The sequence below is a fragment of the Zootoca vivipara genome, chromosome 12, assembly GCF_963506605.1.
Source record: "Zootoca vivipara chromosome 12, rZooViv1.1, whole genome shotgun sequence".
In the NCBI taxonomy this organism is placed as follows: domain Eukaryota; kingdom Metazoa; phylum Chordata; class Lepidosauria; order Squamata; family Lacertidae; genus Zootoca; species Zootoca vivipara.
In genome coordinates, this window is record NC_083287.1 from 39,988,286 (window position 1) to 40,002,176 (window position 13,891).

At 47.4% G+C, this 13,891-nt stretch overlaps 1 protein-coding gene across 1 annotated transcript in view; it reads left to right on the forward strand.

Moving 5' to 3' along the window:
• Positions 1-320: 320 nt before the first annotated feature.
• Positions 321-13,891, forward strand: part of JCAD (junctional cadherin 5 associated) — a 40,375-nt gene continuing 26,804 nt past the window's right edge. The window contains exon 1 of the mRNA XM_035129234.2: positions 321-502. The gene's annotated coding sequence lies outside the window, so the exon portion shown is untranslated. The remainder of the gene's footprint in view (positions 503-13,891) is intronic.

Sequence of the window (13,891 nt, forward strand, 5' to 3'; positions counted from 1 at the left end):
AAACCTGATCATGCTGTCACTGAAAGTTTGTGTGTCACTGTCTTATCCCAAAGTCTTAAATCCCTGCTGAACAAGGATGCAACTTTCCAAAGATTTCATGGGTTTCTTTTTAAAAAGCCACGGTGATGTCTTTGTGGCTCTCTCTGTGTGTGTTGACAAACAGTGCGCTGAGAGAATGCTACCGCCCGGCTCTGTAGGTTTGCCAAAGAGGCTGCTTTCCTTTTTCAAGCCGAAGCGAACTTAAGGAAGCCCACAAGGTGTTCAGGAAGGAGGAGGCGGAGGCGGAGGCGGCTTGGAGAACTTGCAGGGAGAGCTGCTCGCTCCCTTCAAAGCCAGCCGAGCGCTGGAGAGGAGGGGAAGGGAAGGGAAGGGGAGGGGGGCGAGGCATCTCTCTCTCTCTCTCTCCACCCGGCCTGCTCCCTCCGCACCGCTCCCTCCTTGCGGGGCTCCGTCCCGAGCGCAGAGCGCACCGAGGCCACCATGGGGGCGGATGAGCCCCAGGGTAAGTCGCCGGCCGGCCGAGCGGTTGCTTCCCCCCCCCTTCCGTCCATCACCTCCTCTTGACGATCGCGGTGCCTTGTGCTGGAAATCTGCCTCGGGAGAAGAGAAGAGACTTCTCTCTCTCTCCCCCACCTCCGCCCTCCTTTTCCAAGCCGGCCTCGCTGTCACGTAGCCGTGCGATTCTAGACTGGGGCGCCTCAAAAGTTTCGCTCGTCGTTCCCCAACCGATTTTTGTGTTTGTACGGGGTGGTGGTGGTTCCGCCTGCCTTTCCCTTCTCGCCATCTCTCACCCATCCCTCTATGGAAATGGACGGAGGGTGCGGTCGCCGACTGCACGTGCCGGCAGCCCGGACGGTGGTAGCCTGGCAGATTCGGCGCGGCGCTGCCAGGGCTGGGCTGGAAGGGTGCGTAGAAGGGATAGTAAAAACAACTCCTCTCCAAATCTGGATGCCAGATACTCTCTTCTCACGCTCTGCAATGTAGTTGGTGGAGTGTCTCACTCAGAGTTTATGTGTGTGTGTGTTTGGTGAGGGAGATTATCTAATTGTTGCTCCATTTCACTCCCCCCACTTTTGGGGGAAGGAGGGTAGAATTAAAGCGGTGGCGTTGCACCTGAGAAGGTCTTAGCCCAGGAGCAGGTTTTCACTATTCAGCTGATAAGTAACGAGGCTTGGTTTGAGCATGTGCAGAGTGCCGTTCTTTTCACCACAAAGAGCCCGTCTGCTGGCTGGTTTTGAAGCCTTTGCATCTCTCTGGGGGGGGGGGGAGGAAATGTACTTCTGCATCTTATCTACCTGCTCCCCCTCCTTCAGTTTGTGAGAGAAGCAAATAAAAATCTTAGATGATTTTAAGTTTACCTCCCACACCCTTCCAGGAATCAGGGCTGCCCTTCACTCCCTCCTTCCACCCTCCATTTCATCCTCACAACAACCCTGTGAGGTAAACAGTGTGCGTCACCCAAGGAGCTTCTTGCCTGAGTGGAGATTTGAACAGTGGGTCCCCACTGCACATCCCACACTTAACATTAAGCCACACCAGTGGAATGAAAGGAAATCCCTGAGAAGTTTTGGTGAGTTTCCTTTTTACACAGGGCTGGATTTAGGGTTAGACAACTTAACTGACCGGCGCCTGTGGTGCCTTGCTTGGAAGGCAGTGCCTGCCACGGACTAGCTGCTTGGCTGTAGTACCGTGTTTCCCCTTTTTTAAGACACCGTCTTATAACTTTTTTTCCTCAAAAAAACACACGGTGGCTTATTTTCAGGGGGTGTCTTTTTTTTTAAGTGCTGGTACAACTGGGTCCCACTGGCTCAGGACACTCGGTGCTCTCTTCCGCGCACATTATAAACACCACACTCTAGCCTACTGTGCTATCCAGGTTTTGCTGTCAACCAGGCTGGCAGCAGCTCTCCAGAATTTCAAACTTGGGGGTACCTGGGGGTTAAACCTGGGATCCTTCTGCTCCCCGGGCTCTCTCACGCCGGCCGAGGAATGAGGAGGGAGGCCGTGACCCGTCCCGCTCTGAGATGCTTGTGAGGGAAGCGCGAGGGGGACGAGGCTTGGGCCCATGCCCCTGGCGTGCGCGCGCGGCTGAATGACGAGCCGAAGCGGAACCTTTTCTCTGTGGGGGGGGGGAGACGCGCGCGCGCGCGCGCAAACACACACACACACACACACTGAGAGAGAGACACGCACAGGGAGAGAAAGAAAGAGACGCGCGCACACACACACACACACACACACACACACAGAGACGCACGGGGGAGAGAGAGAAAGAGACGCGCGCACACACACACACAGAGAGACGGACGCACGGGGGAGAGAAAGAAAGAGACGCGCACAAACACACACACAGAGAGAGATGGATGCACGGGGAGAGAAAGAAAGAGACGCGCACAAACACACACACAGAGAGAGACGGATGCACGGGGAGAGAAAGAAAGAGACGCGCACAAACACACACACAGAGAGAGACGGACGCACGGGGGAGAGAAAGAAAGAGACGCGCACAAACACACACACAGAGAGAGACGGATGCACGGGGAGAGAAAGAAAGAGACGCGCACAAACACACACACAGAGAGAGACGGATGCACGGGGAGAGAAAGAAAGAGACGCGCACAAACACACACACAGAGAGACGCACGGGGGGGGAGAGAGAGAGACGCGCGCGCGCGCACACACACACACACACACAGAGACGGACGCACAGGGAGAGAAAGAAAGAGACACGCGCACACACAGAGAGCGTGCGGCTGCAGCACACACAGAGAGCGTGCGGCTGCAGCGCTCACGAAGCAGCGCTGCACTTAGGGGAAGATGGCCAGGGAGGGGGGCTGCGGGGTCAAGGCAATGCGTGAAAGGGAGGGATGGCGAGGAAGAAGTGGGGAGTGAAGTGATCGGGGCTTTAACATGCCCGCACGCGCAAAAGGGAGGCTCGGAATATGGAGATCGGTTCTGGCTGCTTCTCTTAAAGTGCCGCAAGTAACGAGCCTCTCTCTCTTTCCTCCTGCCGCTCGTGCCCTTGGTGCTTCGTGCGGCGCTGCTTCACGCTTTGTCAGCGCTGCAGCCGCCACCGCTTCTGGGCACCCACCCGACCCCGCAGGCTTCCTCCTCCTGCCGCGGCCGGCATTGCAGGAGCTGGGTCCTGCTGGCTGGTGCTCCGTGCGGCACTGCTGCACGCTTTATTGGCACTAAAGCAGCCACCGCCGCTTCCGGGCACTGACCCGACCCGGCAGGCTTCCTCCTCCTGTCGCGGCCGGCATGCTGGGTCCTGCTAGCTGGTGCGGAAGTATGGCTTATTTTCGGGGTATGTCTTATAGCTCTCAAATGGTTAAAAACCCTGCCATGGCTTACTTTCTGACTACGTATTAAAAAAGGGGAAACACGGTATCTCACTAGCAGAAACAATAGCATTTCTATATGGTCTGAAGAAATGCAGATTTGCAGATCTGAGCATGGACATTCCTTGTCTTACAGGACAAGAGGAAATTCATGTCTGCAAATTGTGTGATGAAATGGGCTATCAGTGCAATAATGAAAAATGTATTCCAAGCTTGAACTTGGTGCCCTCCAGCCTGCAGGCTGAGGTTGTAGTCCAAAAAATTGGGTAAATGGAGAATCGTTGAGCTCTGAAGAAGATTGTTTTCTAAATGCATATTGAATGTCAGTTTCTGAGCACTACTCTTGAGATTTCCTGCTCCTGTTTGTTTTATGGGTAAGTTGAATCTTCCATGGAGATCAGGTGTGCTGAAAGAATGCAGTCCACTCTCCCAAATAACAAGTACCTAGCAAATGTCATTCTTGGTACAATTCAGAAACAAAATGTTTTCACCCATGGTGAAAAACAGTATATAAAGGGGAGCTTTTATATCAGTGAAAATGTTTTGATTCTCAATGTTTATATCTGAATGGTTAAGATATTTGTTATACTTGTTAAAATTGAGGACTTGAGTCAGAATTTGTAAGGGCTCCTCTAGATCCTAATTAAGGGCTTAGATTGAAAAGTGCAAAGTCAGAATGAAGGAGAGTGCCTCTGACCATATGCAGAGTGGCCTCTCCTGGACTCTTATCTACAAGTGAGTGTAGCCAGCTCATAAGCAGCGGGTAAAAGGGGGCAAAGCTTTTTATCTGGTTGAATGCTGATACCATTTTCTGTACACTGTTTTAAGTGTAAAGAAATAAAATGAGAAAGGAGAAAAAAGTGAGATGCAATTGCTTTCCATTAGCAAATTACATAAACGTATGAAGTACCCCATCCACCTGGCCACGCAGTCTGCTTGTGCCTTCAGACCATTGGCCCATCTTGTTGTCTGTACTGGGTGGCAGCAGTTCTCCCAGGTTTCAGAGGGGAAATTCCCAGCCCTACCTGGAGAAACCAGGGATTGAACCTGGGACCTTCCGCTGAGCTAAGCCTCTTTCCCATCACTAATATAGTTTATTGATACATGTAATATTTCCAGCTCCTTTTTTTTCACAGTTTTGGGTTGGTTCGTGTGCTCTTAAAATCCTCTTAAACTGGGACATGTGATACTTCTGGTGCTCACAGAGTGATAGGCATCAAGTCTTAGAGATCTAACACTTAAATTAAAGCATACAAAATTCTCCATGCCGGGATCTTGCTGCCTTTGCATCCCTGGGGTGTTTATTGTTTCCCCAGCTAAAGCTCTGTCCAGAGCTATGCACTATAAATATATTGAATTAAATGCTTGTTGAAGACTGCAGTGAACTCCAGTTCTCCCATTCTCTGCACCACTCTTCCAAGATGTAATCAATTTCAGCCATAAAATGCCGCACACTTGTCTGCTATTTTAGGCACATTTAGTTTATAATAGTCAGCAATGTTGACACAGTCAGCTTTAGCTGAAAAAAAATAATGCAGCTTTGAACAAGTATAGGTAGGGTTTTAAAACTTCATAGCCTACGGAAAGAGTTTAATGAAACTTATGGTTCCTTCAGTAAATGCTGTAAGTTGGTTTGGGGTGGACTGTGGGGGGTGTTGTTTCATCATCATTTAATAACCCCCCTTTAAGACTGTTCATTTCTGGGTCAGTCTTGGACAAATTGGTGCAGAAAGATACATCTCATCCCACCCCAAGACTTTGTGATAATAATAATAATAATAATAATAATAATAATAATAATAATAATAATATATTTATACCCCGCCCATCTGGCTGGGTTTCCCCAGCCACTCTGGGCGGCTTCCAACAGAAAAATAAAACACAGTAATCTATTAAACATTAAAAGCCTCCCTATAACAGGGCTGCCTTCAGATGTCTTCTAAAAGTCTGGTAGTTGTTTTCCTCTTTGACATCTGTTGGGAGGGCATTCCACAGGGCAGGCGCCACCACCGAGAAGGCCCTCTGCCTAGTTCCCTGCAACTTGGCTTCTTGCAACGAGGGAACCGCCAGAAGGCCCTCGGTGCTGGACCTCAGTGTCCGGGCAGAATGATGGAGGTGGAGACACTCCTTCAGGTATACTGGACCGAGGCCATTTAGGGCTTTAAAAGTCAGCACCAACACTTTGAATTGTGCTCAGAAACGTACTGGGAGCCAATGTAGATCTTTCAAGACTGGTGTTATGTGGTCTCGGCAGCTGCTCCCAGACACCAGTCTAGCTGCCGCATTCTGGATTAGTTGTAGTTTCCGAGTCACCTTCAAAGGTAGCCCCACGTAGAGCGCATTGCAGTAGTCCAAGTGGGAGATAACTAGAGCATGCACCACTCTGGCTAGACAGTCTGCAGGTAGGTAGGGTGTCAGCCTGCATACCAGATGGAGCTGATAGACAGCTGCCCTGGACACAGATTTGAGCTACGCCTCCATGGACAGCTGTGAGTCCAAAATGACTCCCAGGCTGCGTACCTGCTCCTTCAGGGGCACAGTTACCCCATTCAGAACCAGGGAATCCTCCACACCTGCCCGCCTCCTGTCCCCCACGATCAGTACTTCTGTCTTGTCAGGATTCAACCTCAATCTGTTAGCCACCATCCATCCTCCAACCGCCTCCAGGCACTCACACAGGACCTTCCCTGCCTTCACTGGTTCTGATTTGAAAGAGAGGTAGAGCTGGGTATCATCCGCATACTGATGAACACCCAGCCCAAACCCCCCGATGATCTGTCCCAGCGGCTGCATGTAGATGTTAAAAAGCATGGGGGAGAGGACAGAACTCTGAGGCACCCCACAAGTGAGAGTCCAGGGGTCTGAACACTCATCCCCCACCACCACTTTCTGAACACGGCCCAGGAGGAAGGAGCGGAACCACCCACCTCCCAACCCCTCTAGACGGTCCAGAAGGATGCTATGGTCGATGGTGTCAAAAGCCGCTGAGAGATCCAACAGGACTAGGAAACAGCTCTCACCTTTGTCCCTAGCCCACCGGAGATCATCAACCAGTGCGACCAGGGCAGTTTCAGTCCCACGATGAGGCCTGAATCCCGACTGGAAGGGATCCAAATGGTCCGCTTCTTCTAGGCGTGCCTGGAGTTGTTCAGCAACCACTCGCTCAATCACCTTGCCCAAGAATGGAAGATTTGAGACTGGTGATGGGAATGAGTGGGAGGTTCTTCACGATGTAGATTGCAAGCAGATGGGCCACAATGTGGGGAGCAAAAGGGTTCAAGCCCCCTGCCACACAGGCATAGATCCCAATCTTGCTAGCCTTCCTGTGCTTTTAGTTTGTTGCTTAAAAGCTAGTTGCAGTTGCTAGCGTGTTTCCCGAAAATAAGACACTGTCTTATATTTATATTTCCTCAAGAATACACACTATGGCTTATTTTCAGGGGATGTCTTATTTTTTTAATTACGTGTCCAGCCTCGCCTCTTCTTTGGTGCCCTCGAGAACTGCGCCTATCACTATGTCTTATTTTCGGGGTATGGCTTAAATTGCGCAAATGCTTAGAAATCCTGCTACGGCTTATTTTATGAGTATGTCTTATTTTGGGGGAAACAGGACAATTGTGCCAATGTTGCCAATAGTGGATGGAGTGGTGGGGCAGGGGTAGGTTAGTGCAGTGCAAACAGACTGGTAAGAGCGTCTGATGGGCTTTGCTGGTGCATTTGCACCATGCCTGCCTACCCGCCCCCTCTTTTTCCTAGTGACTTGCCTGTCAGGCGGTAAGCTGAGCCCCGCCCCAACACCACATCATCAGCTGTTGCCCTTCAGATATTGTTGGACTGCAACTGGACATCAGACTCAGGCAAAAAAGCCAATGGTCAAGGTTGGTGGAAGTTGTATACAACAATATCCGGAGGGCACAGGCCCTTGCATGGGACCTGAAGCTCTTCTAGTTGTGCTGTGCTTAATTTGCTCCCAAGATGGTCTGTGATAAACTGATCCAAGAGTGGATGCAATTTGCATGCCGCCCAGTGTGCCAATCAACCCCTAGATTTGCATACTATGTGACATGCTACTAATGATAGTAGTGGGTGAGGAGGAAATAACTCCACATTCCAGAAATAACTGTGCAAATAAGGCCTTGATCCGTTAGACCACTCTTCCGTAATTGCTTGCTTGTTTCGGAGTAGCCAATGAGACGAAAGCAATTTGAGGATCACCACTTTATCCTCTCCATTTTTGACAGATTACAGTGGTATATTGTATTGTACACAATTAGACTTGTCTCTCATGATCTAAGGAACACAATGGGGGGAGTAAACAAAGGACTTCTTGTTTTATGAAGAGGAAAGCAAATAATCTTTGCAAAACTGTGCTTAATTATGGTGAGATCGTTGAACAAATACTTTTTTTGGACTGTGTCAAAGCAGCCACCTGCACAAATGCAAGCCTCATTTTGGCCAGAGTATATTTATCTTTGGGGTGATGGTTTCTGAAGTTCTTGGGAGAGGTGACCTGCTCATTGTGAAACGTGGCCTGAGTCTTCCACGTTAACAGATTTGGCTGGAGTCCACCCTAATTAACTTTGAGCTGGAGTGCATGTCTGTTTGATGGAGGGGAATACAGCACAGCATGCAATCATGGCTGTGTTTAAACTTTTCCTTTTCTGAACTCTCTCAACTCACCGAGAGCTGCACCTCCAAAGTCCTTTGGGCCTTGTAGCAAAGCCATGTATTTGGGTTTTAACAGATGTTGTTTTCCACTCCTTTAGTGGAAAAGGTTATCTTGCTGGCTATTGTGCATTGTTTCAAGGGCCCATGGCTTGGCAGTGGAATGCTGGGGTAAGCTTGCTCGCTTCCAGCTACAAAGGAAAGTGCAAGTCTTCAGCGGCCTCAGTGAACTCTGTAGGATCTAACTGTAGATGACTGTGCAGGCTGATGGGATCTATTAACATGCATGGGAGGCCTGGCCAAGTTTGTCTCGAGAGCACCATTGTAGAAAATGCAATGGAACAGTAATCATTATAATAACAGACGCTGAAAGATGGCTGCATACGGTACATAAGTTTTTGACTTCTAGAGCAATTGGTGGTTTACAGCATCCACACACACCTAGCATACACTTACAGGTCAGTCTCTCGCTAATGGCTTGGCACCTTGATTTCTATCATAGTTGCTTTCCAAAAGTTGCAGCTGATCATTTTGGGGAGCACAGGATAGCTGAAGGGAGGAGGACTAGGGTAGCAGACTTTGCTTAATTGAACTTGATCCAAGCCTAACAATTTTTGCATGTGGTATAGTTTCCATTTTATTGGATGCATGAAGGGCTGTCCTCGGAAGGCAGGCATATATCTTCATGGGTGCAGAGGAAAAGAAATGGCATGCATCCCCATTAGTTGGCAATGAAATGCGAAAAGTATAGCCTGAAATTCATGCCTTAAAGCTATGCAAACTGGAACCATTCAGGTGAAAGGAAAGTAACATGGATTGCAATCCTCCCAACTAGACCAGCCTGGTGCAGGAGTCCTTGTCTTCCTTTATTTGTGATCATCCTCTTTTTCTCCTAATTCTCTTTAAAAAAGAAAAAAGAAAGGAGACAAAGCTAAATCCTAGGTGACTTGAGCTGTCAGAAAAGAGCTGTTGATGCTTGAAGCTTGTCACCTTGATTGTATTATGGAGCAAACACTTCTTTCCTCTTTTTGTGGGGTTTTCGCTATCCAGGGTTTGTTCTTGATGACTGCGATTTGTCGGGGATGGGAATTTCACCCTCCACCAGAACAGTCGGGGAATCAGGTTTAATTCCAACCATAATTTCAGTAGGCGCAGCAGCTCTTTGTTTTCTTTTCAGTCTAGTTGGGAAGGGGCATTATGGTACTGCTCTTTTGGAGCACTGTGTTGGTAAGAGCAGAAACCACTCTCCACTCTTGTTACTGGGAAGGTGAGGGGGGGCAGCTCATTCCTACTGATGGGGATCCCATAGGTTACTGCAATTTATCTCTATGTACAGAATGAGCCAAGATGTAATAGGCAAGCCTTCTGCACATTCTTCACCTGTCACAATGATGGTAGGGCTGGTATAAGTCAAGGTGCCTTCTATCAAAGGCCAGCCAAGTGATTCTAGCATCTAGGGCAGGGGTTCCCAACAAAATTTTCTCGAGGACCCCTCATCGAGCCGCTATTGTGACAAGGACCCCCATTAATTCCTAATCCTAAAATTAAAAAGTGAGAGCCAAATTAAGAGTCTTTTTATATTTTATATTTATACGTTTTTTACAGTTCTTCCTCTTCATCTGTAGGCCTTTGTCGTTTTAACGAACCACTTCTTAACCAACGGTCCATTTTTAACTACGCGAACTGTAGCTTCCGCGAAAAACAACGCTTTGTTTACAAACACTACTGTTTTGCAAAGAGGCAGCGCGCGCCAGGGAGGAGGGAGGGGAATGGAGAAGACAAGGTACCTGCGCAGTAGCGCACAAATGAAGCCGACGCGCGCAAAGCATCTTGGGGAGGTGAGCGTTATTAGAATGCGCGCACTGCCTCTTTGCAAAACAGTAGTGTTTGTAAAGCGCCACCTAACGACATACAGCAGAACTACTGCCTCTATCTAATTCTAGTTTTGCGCTAGACTCTGCTCATGCAGGAAGCGGCCAAAACAAAAAATCTGTTATCATACGAAATATATTTAATATATTTTTTATTCTAATAGCATCTTGCGGACCCCTCTGGCATAGCTCGCGGACCCCTGGGGGTCCCCGGACCACCTGTTGGGAACCACTGATCTAGGGCAAACTGCTTCTCCAACACCTGAAAAATGCTATAGCTGCTACAAAAAGTAACATCAGGGGCAGACTTGGGTAATACTGAGCCCTGAGCGAGGACAAAATTTGGCACCCTTCCCTCTCTCACTTTCCGTTCTGCGCCTGCACCCAAGTACATGATGTCATTATTTTGTGCCCCCTTGCATTGGTACCCTGGGCAGAGGAACCGCCTGCACTGTCCTAAATCTGGTGCTAGCAAATTAAATAACCAGCAATTCTCTGCCCTTTCACTACACTGAAAAATCAGCTGCCTTACCAGAGTGATGAGGCTGACTGGGTGTTTTGCTTGTAGTGTAGATCACATACAGTAGTGCTCTCTGAAGCACATCTGTAACACCAGGGTAGTAAATATTGTCCCCACTTTACAATTGTCCCATTCCAGTCTCTACATTCAGATTTTCTTTAGCATAAGCCTGTGCTTATGTCCTTACTTAAAACTACTTGAATACTGAACATGCCATTCTTTTCTGTCCTAAACTCAATGAGAAATACTTTAAGCAACCGAGGTTTGTCATTCAGCAGGGAGAAGCAGCAGGATACTCAATTCAGGGTTGCACTCCTTATAATTTTGAATAGAGTTTGAGTCTCTTGGGTAGGGTCTCACTATAGTTCCAAGTTATACATTGTTTTCTTGCTTCCTTCTCCATTCCACCTCTTTTTCACCTTCAGTGTTTTAACCAAGGACACTTGTGCTTCTCCATCCCATTGTGTAAGGCACACCTGGGCACTGCTTATCTCTCTGGTGGCAGTAAGCCTCCCTTACTCCTTCCCTCATTGCTCCCTCTATAACTCTGTAGAGAAATATTGGTATCTAATAGGCAACTATTTGGAACTTCTTTTTTGCAAAACAAGGTATAAATATTCTAATGCAGGGTTTCCCAAACTTGTATCCAGCTGTTGTTGGACTACAGCTCCCATCACCCCTAGCTTCTGATAGTTGGCCTGGCCTCTCGGTTGATTAGGGTGGGGAACTGGTGGCCCTTCAGATGTTGTTTGACTTCAATTCCCATCATCCCCAGTCAGCACAGCCAATGGACAAGGGTGATGGGAGTTGTGGTTCAACAACATCTGGAAGTTCATGAGTTGAAATTCCTGCTCCCTTGGCCGTGGCATGAGCCCCATGAGAAGAGTTTGGATAGGACTCTGAAATTAGCCAGGCCTTCACTATGGGTAAGCCGAAATTTCTCTGAATGATGGAGTTACCCTGAAACAATAACAGTCCTATTCACACATTGTGATGAACAAAGAGGTGACTGGGGTGGAAGAATTATCCACATTCACACATTCAGTTGAGCATGTATTTTAATTTATTTGAAATATTCATAGGCTCCCTTTCAGAGCAAAATGAGCTCATCTGCATGCAGCTGTGTGTGCACATTGTTCTTACCAGCTTTTGTTGTGTACACACACAGGTTACATGCAGATGTTAAGCAAAATGCATGAAGGTTTGGAGTGGAATGGGGGACAGCATGTTCAATCCTGTCCCCCATCCACTCACCTCAAATGCAAATTAACAAGGCTATCTCTCTGCAGTAACAAGATAAACAGCTGGAGAGACATGTGGAATTCACTACAGAGGTGAAAAGATGAATATTGCAACATTATTATTTCTTAAATTTCTGACCCACCCTTCCTATCCAAAGGGCGGTAGACAACGAAGTAGCAAAACAATACTGCTAAAAATAAAATGAAAACTTATTTAGGACATTTAAAAATATTAAGAACATCTATTTTTTTTTAAGGTCCCATACCCTCATAGCTAATAATTTCACAGTTGCTAGGAACGGTATCTATCTTTCAGCCATCAAGTGAGCAGAATTGTTAAAATTCTTCCTGAATGTTGTTAATGAGGACATGTCCACCGAGAATGAGTAGGGCATTTCATGGGTCAATAGCAGGTGGGCAGCCGTGAAACCAACATTTGGGGGGTGGAATCTAATGAATGGTGAAATTGTCCATCAACCGTTGCCTAGAGCCAGGTTGATGTTTTGTATATTTGGTCAAGGCACTCTGAAGTGTGCCATAAGTAAGCATTGAAATAAGTACAGTGGTACCTCGGTTTACTCCTGCCAACCTAGCAGTTGGAAAGCACGTCAAGTGCAAGTAGATAAATAGGTACTGCTCTGGCGGGAAGGTAAACGGCATTTCCATGCGCTGCTCTGGTTCTCCAGAAGTGGCTTAGTCATGCTAGCCACATGACCCGGAAGCTGTCTGCGGACAAACGCCGGCTCCCTTGGCCAGTAAAGCGAGATGAGCTCCACAACCCCAGAGTCGCCCACGACTGGACTTAACAGTCAGGGGTCCCTTTACCTTTACCTTTACCTTGGTTTAAGAACAGTCTGGTTTAAGAACAATTTGGTTTACAAACTTCGCAAAACCGGAAATAGTATCTTGGTTTGAGAACTTTCCCTCGGTCTAAGAATGGAATCCGAATGGTGGAAGGGCACCAGTGGCGGGAGGCCTCATTAGGGAAAGCGCGCCTCGGTTTAAGAATGGTTTTGGTTTAAGAACAAACTTCCGGAACAGGTTAAGTTCATAACCCAAGGTACCACTGTACATCAAATAAGTATTTTGGTAACTTTCTAACCATAAACCTGTGATCATTTCTGTTGCTGATACAAACGTGTCACAAACAAATTCATTTTGATAGCTTTGTGGCATTACCGTAATTTAAATCAGCTTGACAAAAAAAATCCCCCAAACGTCTTGTAAATTGTCCCAGAAGACAGGACAAGTAAGCAGGCAGAGCATTTGGATCTTTATCTCTTGGCGGCTCAATGTGTAGTCTCTGTCTGTATCCCAATCAACAAACCCTTTTTAAACAAGTGTTTCCCAACCTTTGGACTCTATCTGTTTTTGGACTACAATTCCCATCACCCCTGACTACTGATCTTGCTAGCTAGGGATGGTGGGAGTTGTAGTCCAAAAACAGCTGGAGACCAAAGGTTGGGAAACACTCCCCATTTAATTCCCACAATGAATGTACTATTTTGCGTTTTGATCCTTTTGATCGTGGAGCCCAAGTTTTATGACTCGTGTTGCTTGCCATACAAACATCTTGATGGATTCTTCATTAAAACATTTCCTCTCACTCAATGACCAAATGCAGGTATTGTGACCTTGTAGCAGTTCATGTGAAGGATTTTTGGGGAGAGGTGGGGGAGAGAAGGGGTGGCTTGATGTAGTCTTCCTCTTAATTCCCAAGATCTTATAAGTTAGGTGGCAATTGTAATCAATATGAAAGAACAGCCTATTTGGGTTAGTGGATTTTCTTGGGGTGGGTGGGAGGTATTGACTCTATATTTCCACACCAACATACACCTCAAACGTGTTCATTGAAGACTGCGAAATAGGAGTTGTGCCTGGAGGAAATATACACTCTGCTGTGCCAGATAACTAAAGGAGGCTGTGACATCTCTCTGGAATGCCAGTGAGCACTGCTTAAGCCTCCCTGCTCTCTCTCCCCCCCCCACAAGAACGAACTTGGCATGTTCTCTTTGGAGAACTTTGTCCAGTGATAGGTGTCATTAAAAACCAGCAGAATTTATTTTGATGCTGGTGTTCTTTTGTTTTCAGAACTGGTAGAGGTGGATCAGAAGGAATAAAATATTTCTGTCTGAAGTTCTTTCTTGAGTTGATTCTTCGAGCAGGGAAAGATAGGTTTAATTAATGAGATGATACGGAGGGATGGGCCAGGAAGGAGAAGGCTATCAAGAAAAATGAGCCTTGGGGCTCCAG